General features: G+C 42.5%; 1 protein-coding gene across 4 annotated transcripts in view; it reads right to left on the bottom strand.

Moving 5' to 3' along the window:
• SLC24A2 (solute carrier family 24 member 2) overlaps positions 1-14,045 on the bottom strand; it is a 119,956-nt gene extending 105,911 nt beyond the window's left edge. For 2 of the 4 annotated variants that reach the window (XM_072153915.1, XM_072153931.1), the window contains exon 1: positions 12,582-12,826. The gene's annotated coding sequence lies outside the window, so the exon portion shown is untranslated. Of the gene's footprint in view, positions 1-12,581; positions 12,828-13,892 lie in introns of those variants that run through there. The other 2 variants (XM_072153924.1, XM_072153940.1) reach the window with 2 other exon arrangements.
• Positions 14,046-21,007: the final 6,962 nt, after the last annotated feature.

Here is a 21,007-nt window from a genome sequence, read left to right as displayed (position 1 = left end):
AGTATGTATATATTGTGTTTATACTGTATGTGTGTGCATATACTGTAAAGTGTTAATGTTACTCTTGTGATGTATGAAGGACTGGAGTGGGTGCTTATGGTAAATAGCACAGACTAAGGGGTTGGATAAAACAACTGAAACCTATAGCAACTGAGTAAAAATCCAATCCCCAAAACTTTTATCCCCTTTTATCATTGGCGAGCCAGCCAGGAGACTCTTATCCAGTTTTACATTGGCAAGCCAGACCCGACTGTTTTAATTTGTTCTTGTGTCTTTGTTGAGTTAAGCTGTTTTATACTGTGAACCAAGATAGGTAGAGGGGCACGGACAGGTGACATTGCTACACGGTGTAATGTCGTGTTATACTGTGTGCTGAGGCGTTGAAGTTCGGACAGGTAACGCAGCTGTGCTTAAAGAGGACCTGTCACCCCGAAAATGACCCCCACAAAATGTGCCCCCCCATACTCCTCACCCCAGCCCCTTTCTCCCCAGACAGTTTTTAAAAAAATGTATTTGTGTTAAATTGCTTTAAAGCGATCTGACCTCTTACTAAATAAGAGGTTGGATTCTCCTATCTTGAGCCCGGGCAGTCGGCCTTATTCATTAGGGGGCCGGCCTACACACCCCCTCCACGGCCTCTGTCTGCGGAGACCTGTAGGAGAAGCCGGCAGCACCGCATGTATTGCTTAATACATGACAGCTCTCCGGGATGCGACCGCGCCGCACTGACAGACTTTCCCCTATACATTGCCGGACGGGCACACTTCGCTAACAGCAGCTGCGGCCGCGCCAGGCTTATATACAGCGCCGCATCTCGGAGAGCCGACTGCCCGGGCTCAAGCTAGGAGAATCCGACCTCTTATTTAGTGAGAGGTCGGATCGCTTTAAAGCAATTTAACACAAATAAATTTTTTTAAAAACTGTCTGTGGAGAAAGGGGCTAGGGTGAGGAGTATGGGGGGGCACATTTTTGGGGTGACAGGATAAGAATGTGTGTATGAGGGTAGAACTTTATGTAAATGTATATAAGTATATAAATGAGTCAGATAAGGTGCTGCATGGGAACGTAACCGAAGGTAAGTAGCTGATTTATTATTTTTGTTTCTGGGGCAGGCTGGGGGGGGGGCAGCATTTTCAAGTTTCGCCTCAGGCAGAATAAAGGCTAGAATCGGCACTGATCCTACAGTGTTGTTTCTAATGATGGCAAACAAAAACATAAATAGAATGTGAATTGGCAAATAGTAGGGAAAAGTATGACATCATCTGCGGGATGCCAATGGGTGAAAGGGGGAGTGCACAACTCCCAGAACAATCACTAATGCTTTGATCCTGGTTGTCAGGGCTGGTGTTGGGCCCCAGCTACTGCTGGATGCAAAGTCCTGCAGACTTCCTCTGAGGCACTGCTGTAGGAAGGCATTGCATTAGAAGAAATACCACAAATAAGGCATTACACTACCTTAATCGGCTGGAAATTCTTTAATTGCAGCGTTTGCTTGCTGAAGTCTACATAATATTAGTGGTGCACATGTATTACGTTGCACATATGTGCCTGCTTTCCTATATTTTGTTCCAGTATTTTAGCTTTTCCATGTGCACTAGTAGTGTTCCCTTATCCACAGGCTCTACCTTTTGCTTTCAGTGAATGCTCTTAGTCAAGCAGAGAACTTCTAGAGCAGTGATTTTCAACCAGTGTGCCGCGGGGAAAGTTCCCCAAACTATGGTGCCCCCTGTGTTTTGTTTCCCGGCAATGCGCAGCGATGCGCAGTCACGGCTTCTTACAATGTAGGAGACGTGTACAATAACACATGCGCAAGCTTAGAACCTCGCGCGACAAAATGACGTCACCGTGGCCGGCGCATCATCCTGAGAGCAGAGAGACAGTATACTGCATATAAAAATGAGAAATGTAAAATGAGAAATACTATAGTCATGAGCCTGGAGTACTACAAGTACCAGCTCATATGCTGCGTATATGAGCTGGCACTTGTACTCTGGCCTCACTTGTCTTTGGAAATCACAGACCTCTCTGTTCTGGTATTTTGTTAGACCACCCAAATGGCATATTAACTAACCTTTCTGGAATGTCTGCTTTATGATGACACGGTTTTTATGCGTCCTCTCATTTTTCGGGATGTTATGCGGCTTATAAATTTTGGTGTGATTTTTCTCATTTTCATGAAAATCATCAAGACTCACATTTTGAGGGACAACTCATCTTTCAAGCGAATTTGATAGGCCTAAATATACTATACACCATACATATAGAAATTACACCCTTTAATGTATTTAAAACCCTTTGTTAACCCTTGTTAAAAGGGTTAAAACAATATGGACATGCGATTTAGAAACTTTAGAATTCTTTTGGAAGCACACATTCATTTAGGCCAAAAAATACACTTTTACAATGAATTAAATGATGAAATGCTCTGCAAAGTTTGATACCCAATTTCTCCTGAGTGTGCCAATACCCCACATGTGGTGGTAAACTGCTGTATGGGCACACAGCTGGGCATTGAATGAAAGCAGTGACATTCAGAGAGCAGATTTGTACTGTCACATTGTACAGGCTATAACAATTTAATTTTTTTAGCAATGCAAACATATGAGGGCTTATTATTTGCAGCATGAGATATACTGTATAGATAATTAATTTTGGGGTCTATAGCTTATTCATGAGATTTTATTAACTATTTCAAGGTAGACACAGAGAAAATCATCAATTTTTGTTTTGCTTTTTAGCCCTTTTTTTCGGCCCTCACCATAACATAAAAATATATACTCGAGTATAAGCCTAGTTTTTTAGCACAAAAAATGTGCTGAAAACACAAACTCGGCTTATACTTGAGTAAAAAAAAATATAGGTTTGACCAGGTTTTTTGTAGTAAAATTAGGGGCCTCGGCTTATACTTGGGTCGGCTTATACTCGAGTATAAAGGTAATATTTTATCTTTAAAATATCTTTTATTAAAATATCTTTTTTATCTTTAAAATAAAATATCTTTAAAATGTTTCACTACGATTGCGGTGATACCTCATTTATGTAGTCTTTCTTATCAAAACCAATATTGCAGAAAACTTTTCAGACGCATAACTTCTGTATTTTTTTTTTGTGACAGCTGGTTGAGGGCTTATTTTTAGCAAAAAGGGTTGTACTTTTCAGTGGTATGATTTTGGGATATGTAACTTATTTTTATTGCTTTTTGGAACATTTTTTGTGAGGGTATTTGATGAAAAATTATATATTAGGGAAGTTTTTCATGTTTTTTTTTAGATCATATAAATAGACCGTGCGGTTCTATATTGCTTTAGATTTATGGTATATAAATACCAAATATGTATGTTTTTTGTGTTTTATATACTTCATTTAGTTTTTATATGAAACTGGGGAAATTTTATTTATTTATTATAAAATAATTTTTATTTTAATTTTTTTACTTTTTTCACTTATTCCACACATTGGCTTGAACAAGTGTTCGTCCAATCGCTTGTTCAAGCCCTTAAACTGCAATACACATGTAGTGTAGTGCATAATGTAAGTAACTGAGCACACTGAGCATGCTCAGCTAGTTACAGCTGGATTCTGCCAGGAGGCAGAACCCGGTGTGAAGAGGAGCAAGCAGAAATTTTCGTTTGTGCCGCTGTCGTTTTCAACATATTAATGAAAGTTTCCAGAGGTCATCAGAGGTCAACCAGCCCTGCCACATTGCCCAAATCAAACAAAACTGGTGCCGAACAATTCTGCTACGTTTGTGCAGCAAAAATTTTCGTTTGTGCCGCTTTATCATTTTTAATATATTCATATTATTCATATTTTTCCAGAGGTCATTTCAAAGTACAATGTGTTTGCTAGCTCCCCCTGGTGATCAAACCAGGGAAGTGTCACTAGGTTTGTTTTTTACCAGTTCCTCCTTAACACCTTAACCTATGTAAACACCCGAACATATCTTAAAAACGATAGCGGCACAAACGAAAATTCTGCACAAAAAAGCACAAATGTAGCACAAACATTTGACACCAAATTTGCTTGATTTGAACAAGGTGGGGGCAGGGCCAACTTCACTCAGGTATACGCTTGACCACGGCGTGTGAGTTTTTCCGATGCTGGGTGTTAGTGCCGGGTCTGGGCTGTGATAAAGCAGCCCGACAACGGCACTTACAGGAGACAATCTTCTGCAATATTCTTCTGACGCACTAACATAGAAAAGCGCTTGTCAGAAGAAGTACCCTTAATAGCCGCCGTAAAAACCTGATATGGTGGTCATTAAGGGGTTAAATAAGTGTTCCACTAATCCCAGAAATAGTCCAAAAAAGAAGGCAGCAACACTCCAGTTGTTGATGTAAAAGAAAAAAAAGTTAAAAACACACAAAAGTTACCGTATATACTCGTGTATAAGCCGAGTTTTTCAGCACAAAAAATGTGCTGAAAAACCTCGCCTCGGCTTATACACGAGTCAATGCTAAAAAAAAAAAAAATTAATACTCACCCTCCGGTGTCCGCGATGTTCGTTGCGGCTCCTGGCAGCTCCCGATCCCTGTCGCAGCTCCCGGCGGCACCCCGTGTCTCCTCTTCTGTCTTCTCCAGCCGGCAGAGTCGCGTCCATGCGATCTGCCGGCCGTCGCACGCTGTGTGCGACGGGCAGCGAGATCTCCCGGCCAGAGAAGATAGAAGAGGGAAGAAGCCGTCGGGAGCCGCGATGGGGATCGGAAGCCGCCGGGAGCCGGGAGGAACATCGGGGACACCGGAGGGTGAGTATTGAGTTTATTTTTTTATCTGTATGCTACACGGGGGCAGGCTGTATACTGATGGTGGCAGTGCTGTATACTGATGGGGGCAGGCTGTATGCTACACGGGGGCAGGCTGTGTACTGATGGGGGCAGGCTGTATACTGATGGGGCAGGCTGTATACTACTGGGGACAGGCTGTATACTACATGGGGGCAGGCTGTATGCTACATGGGGGCAGGCTGTATACTACATGGGGACAGGCTGTATACTACAGGGGGCAGGCTGTATGCTATGTGGGGCTGGCTGTATGCTATGTGGGGCTGGCTGTATACTACATGGGGGCTGGCTGTATACTACACCCTCGGCTTATACTCGAGTCAATATGTTTTCCCAGTTTTCTGTGGTAAAATTAGGGGTCTCGGCTTATACTCGGGTCGGCTTATACTCGAGTATATACGGTATATCAAAATATAAACAGTATAAAAGGTGATCAAAAAAGTAAAATTTATCATGATAGCAATAAAAAGTACAACTTGACTCATAAAAAATATATATAAATGTTATGCCTCTTTGAACATGGAGATGCAAAAACAAGTGAATTTCTCCCCAAATTAGTTTTGTGAAAAACTATATAAATGGGATATTGCCATAATTGTGGTGACCCACAGAATAATGATAAAATGTTATCTAAGCAATACAGTGTATAAAACAAAACAAAAAAAATATGAAAATATGAAAATTTTAAACCCCACTAACAATTAAATGGCTCTAAAATAATTGAATCTGAAATTTCCTTGAAAATTTGGAAAATTCCTGTTTGACTTCTAATGCTCCGAACATCCTAATTAAATAAAGTTATTTTAAAAAACCTTGCCAACATAAAGTAGACATGGTAAAGGTTAATTAGTTACTAATTTGGGCTGTGAGACTAACGGTATAATGAACATAACTTTTAGAAATCAGAAAAGTCAAGATTTTTCAAAATTTCCACACAATTTACAATTTTTTAAAAATAAATAAATGCAAAAATATCATTTCCCAAGTCTCATTTATGCCACCAACGGCCAATATGGTGTTTCCAGTTTTTGGGATACTGCCACTCATAGCTACAGCTGACAATCACTGAATCTCCGTAATGGAATTGGTGACTAAATTTTAATGATCATCACACTCAAATTACATGCCACACTGTAATCACTGATACTGGGAAACCAGAAAATCTAGTTGAATGTTTTCTATTAATTTTTTAAGTTATTAGTGATTCACAAATATTGACTGTCTTCCAAGCTGGCTTGAAGTCAAGCTCCAGATATAAAGCAACAGAGGGGAATTTGTAAGCAGTTGCCTTCATGCTTTCAGGAGAAAACAAGCACCTAAATATTATAAGGAGAGAGCAAAAGGCCTCTTACAATTCCCATTACTACAATGCATTACCATTAGCTCTTACCATTCATATTAACCCTCTCTCACCTGTAATCTGTAGATCTACATTCTAATTAATTGTGCCCTGTGTAGCCAGGGCATAAATCTACAGTTCTCTCTTTAACAGCATATTGTACTGCGCAAGGGATATGGCATCCAAGAGGTTAAGACAGCAAATTATTGGCAATTATCTCCTGCAGTCTATGGAACTGAAATGATCAACTCCTTGTCAAAAAAATTAATAAATCAGAATAAACAATGTGCAATGTGTTAATACTATTCAATTTAAAATGAACTAAAAGGATCACTTATAGCTACTTTATATACTGGCAAAAAACGTCTCTCCCATTAGTGCTGAAACTTCCTCGGCTGCCTTGAGAGAGGAGTAAGGGGGGGGGGGAGCAGCCAAAGGAGCAGGGGTTACAGTGTAACAGTCTTTGAAGCTGCAGTGTGGAGAGGCTCTGGTAATGCCCACTTGAGCCCTTCAGTCCCATAAGCATAATTTTAAAAGAAGGAAGAAGCAAAAATACCAAAAAGAAAACCACAGTCACAGTAACTGGATCTACGAGTAAGTGTCCCTTGTTTATTATGTTTGATTTTGTTAATAGATTTAGTTAAAGTTTTGTTAAGAAGTTTTTCTGTCTCATATGCAAAGTCCAAACATTGTGACCCAGAAAATGTGAATTGGAGACCTGCATTTCAAGGTAACCACAACAGAAAAAAGCAAACTAAATGCTACCCTTCTTTTAGCTAAATATTTTTACCTCACTTTCCTAGCGACTCCTCCTGATGTACCATGTCTATTCTCATTATTCAGCACTTCATGTCATGTGACCAGGGTGATATCATCTAAGGCCCTTCCCCTACTAATATTTGTAGAATCTTCCACATTTATGTATCTGATCAGATTAAATCATAGCATACCTCTATGGACTTCTAGTTCTCTTCTAGTGATTTCATGTGATTAAATACATACATGGGGCACATTTTGCAAATGTTAGGGGGTAAAGGGCCTTAGATGGAATCACCCTGGTCACATGACATGAAGTGCTGAATGAAGTAACAGAGCTTTCTCTCAACATTCCTGCAAGGGACTATATAAAACATTGGCAGAAGGTCCCCAAATACTGTCAATCAAGACTAGGGAGGCAGGGCATTGCAGTAATTATTGTCATTGAACCCACCACAGGTGAGTTGCATAGAGGTTTATATACTGATTTTTTAACACTGCAGCCATGGAAAGGAACTATTTAGAAATAAGGACCATGCTTTCTAACCATAGTTTTGAATTAAGTATTTATTTTGGGTGGGCTAATTTGAATGCTAGGTTCCGTTTAAGTGGGATTTTAGTTTACATTGCATATTTTCTGTGGAAAAATTGTTATTTCTAGTTGAACCATTAGATACTCGTAAATTAACTGTCAATGCTGTGAAATTAACAAAAAATGCAGCTATGCAAGGTGACCAGCTTACATCATTGAAACCATTTGGGGAGCTAAATGATATTTTAATGACTTTCCAATGTTTTATATGTGGCAAAAGGGCAATTCTAACAGTTGGATGTTTACACCAAGGGGATTATTTTTAAATCAGGTAAGATCAGGCTTTTTGGGAAACGGGGAAATTCTTCTTTATATGCATTCTTAGGAAAGGGGAGTGATGCGAATTTTAACAGGTTCGCGACCGTATTAACGGCGGCGGTCGGGTGCCGGTGCATGGAGAGGGCTCACGGGCTGAGCCCTCTCCATAGCTGGTAAGTCTTTGCTGCATATTGCAGCAAAGGCTTACCGGTAACACCCGCGATAGGTACTGATTTCTTGCTGATCGCCGCCGGCAGTTTCGCCGGCATGGGCACCACCATCTTTCTGAGGATCGTCGCTCCCCGTGACGTCATCGGGGAGCGGCAATCCATCACCATAGTAGCCTCGGGTGTTCCGAATACCCGAGACTACTTCGTTTTAACCCATTCATTACAATGTGCTATCAGCACATTATAATGAATGAGTAAAATCCTCATATTTACTGTAGTATGGCAGTATATGATAGGATCGATCAGACAACCTAGGGTTAAAGTTCTCTAGGGAGTCTGAAAAATAGTAAAAATAAAAAAAAAGTGAAAAAAAAAATTATAATAAAAAAACCTAAAAATTCATATCACCCCCCTTTCCCTAGAACTGATATAAATCTAAATAAACAGTAAAAATCCTAAACACATTAGGTATCGCTGCATCTGAAAATGCCCGATCTATCAAAATATACTAACGGTTTTTCACTGTGTTTAACACCGTAACGGAAAATCGCGCCCAAAGTCAAATATGGCACTTTTTTGCTATTTAAAAGAAATTTTTAAATTTTATAAAAAGTGATCCAAAGTTTGTAAAGGTTCTAAAAATAATATAATTGAAAACATCATCAAAATTCGCAAAAAAATGACACCAGCCACAGCTCCGTACACCAAAGTATGAAAAAGTTATTAGCGCAAGAAGACGGCAAAATAAAAAAATAAATTTTGTACAGGAGGTTTTAATTTTTGTAAATGTATGAAAACATTATAAAACCTATACAAATTTGTCATCCCTGTAATCGTATTGACCCAAAGAATAAAGTAGATATGTCATTTGGGGTGTGAAGTGAAAGCCGTAAAATCCAAGCCCACATGAAAACGGCGAAAATGCGTTTTTTCACCATTTTCATTGCATTTCACTTCCCAGTACACGGCAGGGAATATCCAATGCCACCATTATGAAGTGCAATTTGTTACGCAGAAAACAAGCCATCACACAGCTCAGTTATAGATTTTTGAAGGTGGGGAGTGAAAAATGGAAATAAAAAAAACAAGAAAGGGCTTGGTCCTGAACCGGTTAAACCTTAGAGAAAATCTACCATCAAAATCCAGAATGATAAACCAGGCACCATGGCCATAGCCCTCCTGGCTCATTAACATCAATGTTACAAGTTAATTTTAGAAGGAAGGAGGCCAATAAAATTTAGCATCTCGCCTGTTTCAGACAAATATGCATATGCAGACATATAAGTATCAGAGAATAGACTCAAGACTGGGGTACAAGCTCAGGATGAGGGTACAGGCTTGATGTTATGGATCAGGTCGGGGCTCAGGGAGGATACAAGTTTCAGGTACATGTTCAGGGTTGCAGACATAATACAGGATCCCAGATTAGGGTCCGGGCTCAGGTTGGATTCCAGGGTTCCAGATTGGGGTTCAGGACACCGACACAGGCTGGTTATCAGCTCAGGTACAGGTTCCAGTTCTGACTAGGGTTCAGGGTACCGGCTAGTGGATACCAGCTCAGATACAGTTTCCAGTTCAGACTGGAGTTCAGGGTACTGGCTCAGACTGGATCATATACACTTTCACTCACTCACTCGTAACGTTCAGGATACCAGGGTACAATGATTTGGGGGTTTTTTTGGAGGATGAGTTGATATTTTTAATGGTATCATTATGAGGTACATCCAACTTTCTGTTTATTTGTTTTCTTTGGGAGTTGGAAATCTATTTAAGTGTGTGTTTTAAATTTTTTAGAATTTTTACTCAATAAGATATTTGGAAAGGGGCAATTTAATGGCACTTTTTATTTCTTTTTATTACATTCTTTAAAATTTAATGTTAATGTTTAATGTTCCACTAGGAGACATGAACATCTCCTTTCTTCTGTCTAACTCCTTAGATACCATGGCCAGCGCTGACTGCAGAATCTGAGGTAGCAGGCTGAAGCTGGCTGTGCACATTCTTTTGGACAAGCATATTCATCCTGCAGCATCAAAAGACCAGAGACTTGGAAATATCAGGATTTTTTTTATCAATAGGCAGCAAAGATAGGCCAATAAAATAATTTTAAAAATGCACTCCGCATTCTCCCCCATTTTCAGCACTTGACACTGTTATTGCCCTGTTTACTTGGCCTGGCTGATGTCAGCTGTGACTAACCTTTCATCCTAGTCACGTTACTGCCGGGGCCAATCAAAATAGGCTTTAGTACTACTACTGTCACTACTATAATGACGTCAGGTGGGCCAAGTAAAAATAGCAATAGTATTGACTGGCGCAAAAAGCATGTCGCTGCCCACTTGCAATAAGAAAACATTAAAAAATTGAGTCTTTCAATGGTAGAGCTCCCACAGGATGTACTTACTTTATTTCAACATAAATGTGATAAAATGTTGCTTAGGAACATGGAGAAACTATTTGAATGGTAGTAGCCTTGTGATCCAACTTTCATAATACAGGCGGTCCCCTACTTAAGAACACTCGACTTACATACGACCCCTAGTTACAAACGGACCTCTGGATATTGGTAATTTCTTATACTTTAGTCCTAGGCTACAATAAACAGCTATAACAGTTATCACATGTGTCTGTAATGAAGCTTTAGTGTTAATATTGATTCTTATGACAACCCAACATTTTTTAAATCCAATTGTCACAGAGACCAAAAAAGTTCTGTCTGGGATTACAATGATAAAATATACAGTTCCGACTTACATACAAACTCAACTTAAGAACAAACCTACAGAACCTATCTTGTATGTAACCCGGGGACTGCCTTGTATACTGTTTATCTTAAGGCTCGTTCAGATGAATGTAATGGGGACCGATATCTGCCCGCTCCATTTGCGGCCAGATACCGGTCCCCACTGACGCCTGGTTATGGTTCGGTGAGCACATGTGGTCTCACCTCACTGTAACCGCACACAGAGAAATATACAACATGTCTATGGAGAGGGGAGGAACAAGCAGCTCTCACTCCTCCTTTCTCCTGCATAGGGCTGTATGGAGCATTCATTCGTCTGAATGTACCTTAGTTAGTTACAATATATGTTTGATCTAATTGAGTTATATTATCACTATTTGCACAATGTATTTTATTCTGAATAATAATTGTATAGCCTTATGTACATTACCAATATCTTTTTTTATATACAATGCAATGCATTTAGGAATGTGGTATATAGATGGAAACAACATAGGCAAAAAATAAATAGATTCAATTATATAGATAGATATACACATATAAGAAGATAAGCAGAGAGATGGATTGGCAGATAGATACCCCTCCACATTGATTGATGTAGAGAGAATAATATAAATAGCGTAGTTGACATATAGATAAACAATACATAGATGGATGGATAGATAGATGATAACTAATCACTGACTGATAGATCAGTGAATAGACAGATCTGTTTTAGCTTCATGAATAATTTATAAAATAACTAGAATGCAGCGCATAAGAAGTAATACTGGATAATTTGTATACATTCATTGGTGGATTTCTGACATTCAGTGCTGGAACTGCTGATCTCACGTGGATTGCAGAGCACAGAAACAGTAAGCTACTTATTGAATGCAATCTGTTTAATCTTCATCTGTTTAACTTTTAGCTTGCACAAAGCTTCTCACCCATGAGGGTACATTTTCACTACAGCTGCACACTCGCTTTATTTCCTAAGAAGCAATAACATTGCTCTAGCTTGTCTCTAATCAAAACTTGTTGATATAACTGAAGTATAATGAGAATACACTATAACATATGGTTACAATGCACAATTCAAATTCACCAATGAAAACATTGGTTTCAAGGGTAACAATATTTTGAGGTAAGGGATTAAACGATTATTAATTCACTCCAGGTCAGTCATTCGTTGGACATCCAGGACAAGCAAATCCTCAGATTCAAAGTTCACATGTGAAAGCACAAATGCACGGACGAATATACTGGAAAATACACACAGAAGCAGATGGCTGATTTTTCACTTATACAGGTGCCTATGACCCTGCCTACTAGGAAAACAGCAAAATGCAGGAAATGTTTATTTCAGAAATATCTCAGAGATGCAATTTCATGTCAAAGACAGAAAAACTGATAATTGTAAGATAAAAATAGAAAAATAGACACATAGATAGATATGGAATAAGAAAGATGATAGATGGATATATATGAGATAAACAGATAGATATATAGATCTCACATGGGAAAATGCTAGATATATATGGGATTGATATACAGATATATATCACATGGAAAGATTATAGATATTGCATTGCAAAAATTATAAATCAATAGATTTATACAACTGATTTATTATAATAAATCATATTTATAGAGATTTAGACATAAATGTGGTAGGTGGATTAAATAGCAATTAGATTTACAGAGACATGAGAACATAAATACATAAATGAGAGTGAGACACAAAGAACAAACATATATGAAAATGATGCCTAAAACATCTGTTAATTATTATAATTATTATTTTGACATTTTCTACACAATATCCATACAATGAAAAGTTGATTGAATGTGCTGATTCTGAGTTTGGCTGTGAGCACACAAACTACATCTCATTGTCATTTTTGCCAGTAAACAGCATTTGATGAGGACCTGGAAACAATGGACACCACACAACACTCACCAGTGGCCGATGCCAGTCCTGTAAAGTCACAGCAGATAGGCGTGCCAGGGCTGGATGCTGCTCATGTTAGTCCCTCTGTTAAATCTGCCAGCTGCCCAGAATACATACATGAGTGAGGGCAGCCTCAGCATCACATACACTGGGAACGTCTATAAGCTACCTCCCTCTGCCACACCCTCTGTATGTCCAGCTCCAAGCCTGATTATGGAGCATCATCCACACCTCCCTCCTGAGCTTCGCACTGTCATTCCCTCTGTGACTTGCTACCGCGCATACAGCCAAACTCTGCCTACTACAGGACCATACATAGCCTTGTGTATGGAGCTATATGAGGTATACATAGCCTTGTGTATGGGGCTATATGTGGTATACAGGATCATACATAGCCTTGTGTATGGAGCTATATAGGGTATACAGGGCTATACATAGCCTTGTGTGTGGGGCCATACGGGGTACACAAGACTATACTTAGCCTTGTGTATGAAACTATATGGGGTATACAGAACTATACATAGCCTTGTGTATGGGGCTATATGTGGTATACAGGACGATACATAGCCTTGTGTATGGGGCTATATGTGCTATACAGGACGATACATAGGCTTGTGTATGGCGCATACACAACTATACATAGCCTTGTGTATGGAGCTATATGGGGTATACAGAACTATAAATAGCCTTGTGTATGGAGCTATATGGGGTATACAGAATGATACATAGCCTTGTGTATGGAGCTATATGGGGTATACAGGACTATACATAGCCTTGTGTATGGAGATGTATGGGGTATACGGGACTATACAAAGCCTTGTGTATGGATATATATGGGGTATACGGGACTATACAAAGCCTTGTGTATGGAGCTATATGGGGTTTACAGGACTATACAGAACCATGTATATGAAGCCATATGAGGTATACAGGACTATACAGAGCCATGTATATGAAGACTGTACAGTGCCTTACATATGACAAAATATGAGCTATATAGGACTACACAGTGCCTTGTGTATGACAATATATGAGGTATAAGATACTACACATTGCCAAGTATATGACACTATATGAGCTATATAGAACTACACCGTGCCTTGTGTATGAAACTGTATGTACTGTGCCTGTTATATGAGGAAAATAGGTAGAAAAGTGTGTAATGTGGTGCAAACAGGACGGGGCTGACGGGGCTCGTCCTTCTCATGACAGAGGTTACACAGCAGTGTTGTCATTAGAACACAGTTACCATTCCTTCCCGCCCATTCCTAATCTGACGTCATAACAGGGGATCACGTTCACTTGTAGCTCAGGAGTTACCTCAGGGTGTGCTGTCTCCTCTTCTCTCTGTAAGTAGCAGGTTATATTGAGCTCGGTATGGAGACTAATCGCTGCCTCTGACTGATCAGCAGCTGTTGGTATCCCCGGCCGGCGTCATTCTTCCAGCATACTGCCTTCAGATCTTGTGATGGAAATGATAATGGAGCGGTTGCCATAGCTACAAAAGCGGTATATTTGAATACAATTCAGAGGTAGAAGTATTCCTTCATAACATGCCTGTGTGACTCTGCTTCAATGTCTCCAGTATCCACACCAGCTTAAAATTAGGATAAAATACCATAATTACAGTGCTATAAATCTTGTACCCACAAGTAGCAGAAAATGTAAAAATTCTAATCACCACTATTAATCCTTTGGCACGTGATAACGCTGCGCCATCTAGAAAACGGAAAAAACACAATGGGGGTCATTTACTAAGGGCCCGATTCGCGTTTTCCCGACGTGTTACCCGAATATTTCCGATTTGCGCCGCTTGTACATGAATTGCCCCGGGTTTTTGGCGCACGCGATCGGATTGTGGCGCATCGGGGCCGGCATGCGCGCGACAGAAATCGGGGGGGCGTGGCCGAACGAAAACCCGACGTATTCGGAAAAACCGCCGCATTTAAAAACCGAAAATGTGTCGCTTGGGGAGCGCTCACCTTCACCTTCTATGGGATGGTGCATTCCGGGGCGTTAAGATTATTTTCGGCGCTGCAGCGCCACCTGGTGGACGGCGGAGGAACTACCATCTTAAATCCCAGCCGGACCCGAATCCTGTGCAGAGAACGCGCCGCTGGATCGCGAATGGGCCGGGTAAGTAAATGTGCCCCAATGTGTTTATTGATGCGTTTTTGATGCCTTCCAAAGGGTGATGCCAAAGGAGCGTTTTGAACACGTTTTTGGTCTGTTTTTAAGCAGTCAGTTAACGCATGCATTTTTGAAAACGCATCAGTTTTTGACAGGTTTTACCAATTATCTTAATTAAAACTGGTCAAAAACGGATGCGTTTTTGGACGGACTGCTTAAAAAATTACCAAAAACGGGTTCAAAATGCCATGTGTGGCATCACCCAAAGGTTAAAAACGCATGCGTTAAAAACGTTTTTTAACGCATGTGTTTTTAACGATCTGAAAACGCACTAATTAAAAACGGCCTAAAAACACCATGTGTGTCTTCACGCAAAGGCTTGAGCCTTGATCTCATGCTCAGATGACATCTGCTAAAATGGAATGTAACCTTAGCATTTGATCAAGACTGAATCCTATGGAATGCGTGAAAAACGCAAAAAGTGCGACAAAATGCATCATATGAAAGCACCCTGACATTGCGGCCATGTTGCATAGCTACAGGTGGCAACTTTTTAATTCCTCAGAAAAAATCTTGTAAGGAAAAACTTGGGTGGGGTTTGTGAGCGTGCATCACTGCTCTTTTACACACCAGCTTTGAACTCGGTAACTGTTTGTACGTTTAAGGGTTATTCCCTCGAAGACAAGTTTCTTGTATGTACTCAGGATAACAAAATAACACATTCTGTAATTCACTGTTATCAACAAAAATATTTTTTAACCTGTCTCTATTAGTCCTGGTGTACACAATTTCAGTTGCCCCTAGGCACGATCCTGTAGCTTCCCAGGGTCGGATCGCCATCTTGGATTTCTGTGTCTTGTGCATGTAGCCACGCCCCCTGCAGTCCTAGCACCAGAGCTCAGAGACACAAACACTGATTTTCTTCCTGGCAGGAGATTGTGAGGAGAGAAAAGCTGAAAAATACTAGGAGATAAGTGATCTGGGGAAAGGGGTAAGCAGGCACATATTTGTGAGGACACAGATGTAGCAGTGCTGTGTGTGTAATCAGCATCTAATGGATCTCATGCATCTCTGATCTGTCTCATCTCTCTTTCTATATGTCAGTGTGTGAGTACAATGTCAGATGAAAGTGTATGTACACCTGTACCCTGATAATGTAACAACATTCTCACCCCACAGAGCTAGATTGATCATAATGTGTCTGCTAGAAAATTCCCGTCCACACTCTGGGATTTTGCACTGACCATCACTGAGTGATAGGAGCTAAAACAGCAATAAAACAATAATAATAATTACAAGTAGAGATGAGCGAACATACTCGTCCGAGCTTGATGCTCGTTCGAGCATTAGCGTACTCGAAACTGCTCGTTGCTCGGATGAATACTTCGCCCGCTCGAGAAAATGGCATCTCCCGCCGTTTTGCTTTTTGGCGGCCAGAAACAGAGCCAATCACAAGCCAGGAGACTCTGCACTCCACCCAGCATGATGTGGTACCCTTACACGTCGATAGCAGTGGTTGGCTGGCCAGATCAGGTGACCCTGGAATAGACTAGCCCCTGCCCGCGCTGCTCGCGTCATTCTCTGTCTGGATGCCGCTAGGGAGAGAGCTGCTGCTGGTCAGGGAAAGCGTTAGGGTGTTCTATTAGAATAGTGTTAGGCAGGAGTGATTCTACAAGAACCCAACAGTCCTTCTTAGGGCTACAATAACGTTTTATTTTCCGTTTTTTTGGTTTGCTTGTGGCTGGGCTTGCTGCTATTAGTAGTGCAGCTAGTACCATATTGTGAGTAATTTGCAGGGAGACTTGTGTTTAGCTCTTAGTGACACACATATCCACCTCAATACAATACAATAGCGTTATATTTTCCTTTTTTTTTGGTTTGCTTGTGGCTGGGCTTGCTGGCATTAGTAGTGCAGCTCGTACCATATTGTGAGGAATTTGCAGGGAGACTTGTGTTTAGCTCTTAGTGACACACATATCCACCTCAATACAATACAATAGCGTTATATTTTCCTTTTTTTTGGTTTGCTTGTGGCTGGGCTTGCTGGCATTAGTAGTGCAGCTCGTACCATATTGTGAGGAATTTGCAGGGGGACTTGCGACCGTTGTGTTTAGCTCTTAGTGACACACATATCCACCTCAAACACCGAAGTGGGACAATTTATTAGGGGTTTGATTTGAATTACGCCGAGTCTGCTGATTTTTTTTTTTTTACGTTTATTTCTTTTTAGAACTCACATTAATCTGCCAAAGCAGTGTGCTTTGAGTGTGGGCTAGAAAATAGCCATAGGAGAACCCCAACGGCTTATTTAGGCCTACATTAGCGTTATATTTTCCTTTTTTTTTGGTTTGCTTGTGGCTGGGCTTGCTGGCATTAGTAGTGCAGCTAGTACCATATTGTGAGGAATTTGCAGGGAGACTTGCGACCGTTGTGTTTAGCTCTTAGTGACACACATATCCACCTCAAACACTGAAGTGAGACAATTTATTAGGGGTTTGATTTGAATTACGCCGAGTCTGCTGATTTTTTTTTTTTTACGTTTATTTCTCTTTAGAACTCACATTAATCTGCCAAAGCAGTGTGCTTTGAGTGTGGGCTAGAAAATAGCCATAGGAGAACCCCAACGGCTTATTTAGGCCTACAATAGCGTTATATTTTCCTTTTTTTTTTTGGTTTGCTTGTGGCTGGGCTTGCTGGCATTAGTAGTGCAGCTAGTACCATATTGTGAGGAATTTGCAGGGAGACTTGCGACCGTTGTGTTTAGCTCTTAGTGACACACATATCCACCTCAAACACCGAAGTGGGACAATTTATTAGGGGTTTGATTTGAATTACGCAGAGTCTGCTGATTTATTTTTTTTTTACGTTTATTTCTCTTATAACTCAAAATCATCTGGCACAGCACAAAATCCAGTTGTGTGCTGTCAGTGTAGGTTAGAAACTAGCCATAGCAATAGGATAGCATCGTTTTGTTTAAAAAAAAAACACAAAAAAACACACAAAAAAAAAAATGTGAAGTTTACACTTTAATTTTGAAAATGTTTAACCCGAGGGCTAGGGGTAGAGGACGAGGGCGTGGACGTGGGCGTCCAACTACTGCAGGGGTCAGAGGCCGTGGTCCTGGGCGGGGTGAGACACCACCTGCTGATGAGGGAGCAGGGGAACGCCGCAGAGCTACACTCCCTAGGTTCATCATGTCTCAAGTTACTGGGACTCGTGGTAGAGCACTGTTGAGGCCAGAACAGTGCGAAGAGGTGATGTCGTGGATTGCGGACAATGCTTCTAGCCATTTGTCCACCAGTCAGTCTTCCACGCAATCCACCCATGTCACCGAAATCAGCACTCCTCCAGCTCCTCCACCTCAGCCTCCTTCCCCCCAGTCTGCCCCCTCCCAGCAAAATTTGGCATTTGAACCGGCATACTCTGGGGAACTGTTTTCTGGACCCTTCCCACAGTCACAAACCACTTGTCCGGTTGCTGCTGAGCAATTTTCCGATGCCCAGGTTTTCCACCAGTCGCAGTCTGTGGGTGATGATGACATTATTGACGTAGTGGAAGAAGTGTGTAAAGAGGTGTCGGACGATGAGGAGACACGGTTGTCAGACAGTGGTGAAGTTGTTGTCAGGGCAGGAAGTCCGAGGGGGGAGCAGACTGAGGGATCGGAGGATGATGAGGTGACAGACCCAAGCTGGGTTGATAGGACTGTGGTGTGCAACCTTTGCCAAACCAGGATCAGCAGGGGTTCCTAGCTTAACTACCACCAGTATGCGCAGGCATATGAATGCTAAACACCCCACTCAATGGCACCAAGCCCGTTCACCTCGGCCGGGTACACCACTGCTCCTTCCCCTTTGTCATCTGCTAGTCAGCCCCCTGCCCAGGACCACGGCCCAAACACCTCCCGTGCGAAAACCCCATCTTCGCCTCCACGATCCTCCACAGCATCCACCAGTGTTCAGCTCTCCATACCCCAGACGCTGGAGCGCAAAAGGAAGTATAGCGCAACCCACCCACACGCCCAAGCCCTCAACGTCCACATCTCCAAGTTGCTTAGCCTGGAGATGCTGCCCTATAGGCTTATAGAGACCGAGGCCTTTCGAAACCTCATGGTTGCGGCCGCCCCTCGGTATTCGGTCCCCAGCCGCCACTACTATTCCCGATGTGCCGTCCCAGCCCTGCACAAGCACGTGTCAGAGAACATCATCCGTGCCCTGACCATCGCCATTTCTGACAAGGTCCACCTGACCACGGACACATTGACGAGTGCTGCCGGGCAGGGCCACTATATATCGCTGACGGCACATTGGGTTAACTTGGTGGAGGCTGGGACCGAGTCTGACCCTGGGGCTGCTCATATACTGCCGACGCCGAGGATTGCGGGGCCTACCTCGGTCCAGGTCTCAAAGGCCTACTATGCCCTTCCTCCTCCCACCCCTCCTCCACCTCCTCCTCCTCCGAATTACCAGCCGTGGGCATGGCGCCATCAGTCGGTAGCTCTAGGCACAGCAGCAGTGCCATTGCTAAGCGACAGCAGGCGGTGCTCAAACTGCTGAGCCTAGGCGATAAAAGGCACACCGCCCAAGAGCTATTACAGGGCATCACGGCGCAGACTGATCTGTGGCTGGCACCGCTGAACCTGAAGCCAGGCATGGTTGTGTGTGACAACGGCCGTAACCTGGTGGCGGCTCTGCAACTCAGCAGACTGACACATGTCCCATGCCTGGCCCATGTGTTAAATCTCATAGTTCAGCGTTTCCTCAAGACATACCCCAATCTGTCTGATTTGCTCACGAAGGTGCGCCGCATCTGTGCGCATTTCAGGGAGTCCAGCACAGATGCTGCCACTCTCAGGGCAGCGCAGCGCCGCCTCCAACTGCCCGCTCACCGACTGTTGTGCGACGTGCCCACGAGGTGGAATTCAACATTAACCATGTTATCCAGAGTTTACCAGCAGCGCAGAGCGATTGTAGACTGCCAGATGTCAACTTCCACCAGAACTGGTAGTCAGGTCAGTCAGCTTCCTCAAGTCTAAAATGAGGAGTGGACGTGGATGTCTGATATCTGTCAGGTGCTGAGTAACTTTGAGGAGTCAACACAGATGGTCAGTGGCGATGCCGCCATCATCAGCCTCACCATCCCGCTGCTTGGTCTGTTGAAAAACTCTCTGGTCAGCATGAAGTCGGAAGCTTTGCGCTCGTCACAAGAGACGGGGGAAGAAGATTCCCGTGTTGATAGCCAAAGCACCCTTAGGTCTGTTTCTCAGCGCATATCGGAGGAGGTGGAGGAGGATGAGGAGGAAGAGGAGGAGAATGTTGGCGAGACAGAAGAGGGGACCATTGTTCAGTCCTTCACTGTTCAGCGTGTATGGGCAGAAGAAGAGGAGTTGGAGGAGGAGGAAATGGGCAGTCAGGCCAGTGAGGGGAGTGAATTCTTGCGCGTTGGGACTCTGGCACATATGGCAGATTTCCTGCTAGGCTGCCTATCCCGTGACCCTCGCGTTCAAAGAATTTATTCCAGCACCGATTACTGGGTATTCACTCTCCTGGACCCAAGGTACAAGCAAAATCTTTCCACTCTCATCCCTGGAGAGGAAAGGAGTGTGAGAATGCATGAATACCAGCAGGCCCTGGTGCACAAGCTGAAACAGTATTTCCCTTCTGACAGCGCTAGCGGCAGAGGGCGTACTTCTGCGGGACAAGTAGCAAGGGAGAGTAGGCGAGCAGGCAGCTTTTCCAGCACTGGCAGGGGTACGCTTTACAAGGCCTTTGACAGTTTTATGTCACCCCAGCAAGACACTGTCACCTGTCCCCAGTCTCGGCAGAGTAGGGCTGATCTTTACAGAAAGATGGTGAGGGAGTACGTAACTGACCATACCATCGTCCTAAATGATCACACAGCTCCCTACAACTACTGGGTTTCAAAGCTGGACATGTGGCACGAACTGGCGCTGTACGCCTTGGAGGTTCTTGCCTGCCCTGCCGCTAGCGTGTTGTCCGAGCAGGTTTTCAGTGCAGCTGGTGGCATCATCACCGATAAGCGTACACGCCTGTCGACTGACAGGCTGACGCTTATCAAGATGAATAAAGCCTGGATTTCTCCGGATTTTCATTCTCCACCAGGTGAAAGAAGCTCAACCTGAATAATGTATGCACTCCTCCTCCTCATTGTCCTCCTTCTCCTCCTCTTTGTACACTAAAGCATAGGAAACTGGCTATTTTTTGCCAGGGCCAACTGGCTCTAGCTATAGTACTCTATGTATTTAATTTTTCTGGAGGGCCACCTACCCGGTCCTCTGTTTTAAGCAA

Source organism: Engystomops pustulosus, chromosome 1 (genome assembly GCF_040894005.1).
Source record: "Engystomops pustulosus chromosome 1, aEngPut4.maternal, whole genome shotgun sequence".
NCBI classification, from domain to species: Eukaryota; Metazoa; Chordata; class Amphibia; order Anura; family Leptodactylidae; genus Engystomops; species Engystomops pustulosus.
This window is presented reverse-complemented; position numbering and strand designations above follow the sequence as displayed.